Here is a 2,706-nt window from a genome sequence, read left to right on the forward strand (position 1 = left end):
TTTGGGTCATATGCTTATCTTTTGACATTCGTTGCATATTATGTTTAATTCAAAGGTATTATTTTGCTTATTTATGCACCGTTTTACATGTATGTTGATCCTGATGCGTAAGTTACCCAATCTTATGATGTAAAGAGTGGCACCTATGATGAGTATGAGTTCGGTGGGGAGAACATGATTTATATGTGTTGTGATAGGTAGAGGAAAAAGAAAAGGAAGATTGGTAAGGCTTAATTGAGGCATATAGCATGTTGTGCGAGACGAGATGAGTGACATGGTTGTATGTTGAGTAATGAAATGTAAGTGAATATGGGCAAGGGATGATGTAAGTTTAAGGAACGTGAGAACGAAAAGATTGAAAGAAATGATGTGGATAGTAGCAACCTGAGATGTATAACAAATTATGGAGGGAGATGGTTAGAAATAGTGTTGAGTAAGGATATATGTAATGAAAGGTCGTTTTAGAGGAATTGAGAAGAGTGGTATATAGTGAACTTAATGGAGATATGTCGCGACGTGGATTTGCAGATAGTGACTGAGTTTAGAAATTTGTGTTATCGAGAGACGAAACTAATGTGTGATTTCCTTGGGCAATTAACGGTATAAAAAGAATTTTGATTTCTAGAGATGTAAAAAGGGAGATGTAATTGTTTGAACTTTAAACGTTGATTTTTATGGACAAATTAGTGATAAGTGTGAGTGAGTGGAGTGATGAGAGGGGACCCATGGTAAGGAAGAGTGAGATAATATCGATAAGAAATAATGAGATTTGAGTTTTGGAGCGGTAAAAAGGTAATTGGAGCACTGAAGAGTTAGGTAGAAGGGATAAAGAGTTGAATGGTTAATGGATTTTGTCAAGTGTAAAAGAAAAGAATGAGGGGAGTAAAACTAGGAAAATGTTGACCGGAGTTATGTGACATAAAAGTAAGGAATCGTCGAGATGTATGATACTATCAAGAGTAAGTAAGTTAATGCTTATACAGAAGTTTCAGGACAACATGATTAATCATGAGTTTCGGGGAATTAAGGGAGTAAGAAGTTGGTAGAATATCTGCATGATATGAGATTTTGAGTAGAGAGTTAGATAATGACACAATTAAGGATAGTATTGGGAAGAATGTTGAGGTAGTGTTGTTGATGGATTTGATGTTCGTTATTTGGGATGCTAACCACATATAGGAAAGAAATCGTGATGTTTAGAGATGAGTGTAAGAGGTTTGATGCCGGACGGTGGTAGTGTTATGGTTTGTGACTAGTGATTAAGGGTGACGGTATATTAGAAAAGCAAAGAATTCTAAAGAGATTGATTTTGTAGGGACAAGATTGATAAGTATGGTTATGAAAGAGTATAAGATGTGGTTATATGAGGCGGTTGTTAGTAGTTGAGTATTAATGGTGTGGCTACATTTGGCAGAGGGTGATGGATATGCGAAGGGGAGACTATGTTATGAGGTGTATACGAGTTAAGCTCGGGTGAGAGGTAACTTTTATCAGGTGGTAACTTACGTGATCAAGATTGACTGGTTGGATGTGATTATGGGTCTATGTTATATATAAATGTTTGTGTGAGGTTCGACCTCACAAGAAATGGTATGGTGTGATAATTATAAGTTGTTATCCGAATTTTTCGTAGAATACATGTTGGATACGAGAACGTAATGGAAGGATGTTTAAAAAGGTATTAATTTGATTTGTTTTGGCATGACTAGTTATGCCTGTCTCGTATTCATGGTACATGTCAATCGTGATATGGTAAGAGGATGATATTCACGAGGTTATTATCTGTTTAATTCATAAAATATGTTGTGTTATGATTTAGTAAAGTGGATTTGAGTAAGTTTTTCTTGTCTGAAAAATTATTCTGAGTCAATATTTATGGGAGTTGTATGCAGTCGTGATGACTATCGATGTGGTTGTGGTGCCTCGGGTGGTGATCCGGGCACGATATTTAGTGTTGTGATGCGGGTATTTTCGCACTGCGGTGTGGTTGTTGGTGGCGGTGTTGTGATGCCGTCACCGGTTGTGGTGGAGTAGGCGAGGATGATTATGGTTCGAGTTTGAAAGTACATAGCATGATTATACATAGATTGTTGTTTTGTTTGATGTTGTTCCTATGAGTTTCGGTTTGTGCGAGATAGACGGTTGTCTTGTTTATTGATGTTTTCTTTACCTGGTTAAGTTGGGAATGAGGGTAGAGTATGGTATACATAGAGTTGTATATGTTTTCGTTGTTGTCATAGTATAGTGATATTCTGTTGATGGGACACGGTTGTGAGAAGTTGTTACAGTAATTTTGATCTTGTTCTAGATAAGGCTTTAGTGGACATGGTAATGGCAAGTGATTCGTAAAACACGTGTGGTAATGACTGAAAGATGCGGGTGGTCCATAATCCTTTGTTGAGACAGGTGAGTGTAGGGTGTTGGGGAAATTAGTGTCATGTTAAGTTACGTTTGAGTTTTGCGATAATGAAGGAAAGAACTTGAGGATCTAGTGTGAGTATACGTAACGAGTGTGGATCGTGGGTTATGCTTTTGGAAGATAGGTGCTTTACATAGAGAGGTATGTTGTTTTGCAGAAATAATGGAGAGTTAGTATGGTGATTTTGCTACGAGCCTTATGGTATAGGTTAGGGGTGTGCCGAATGAGTGAGTTATGAGAAATGTTTAAGTAAGAGAGCCTTGGATATATGCATGGCAGTGTTTAGA

The sequence above is a fragment of the Silene latifolia genome, chromosome Y, assembly GCF_048544455.1.
Source record: "Silene latifolia isolate original U9 population chromosome Y, ASM4854445v1, whole genome shotgun sequence".
In the NCBI taxonomy this organism is placed as follows: domain Eukaryota; kingdom Viridiplantae; phylum Streptophyta; class Magnoliopsida; order Caryophyllales; family Caryophyllaceae; genus Silene; species Silene latifolia.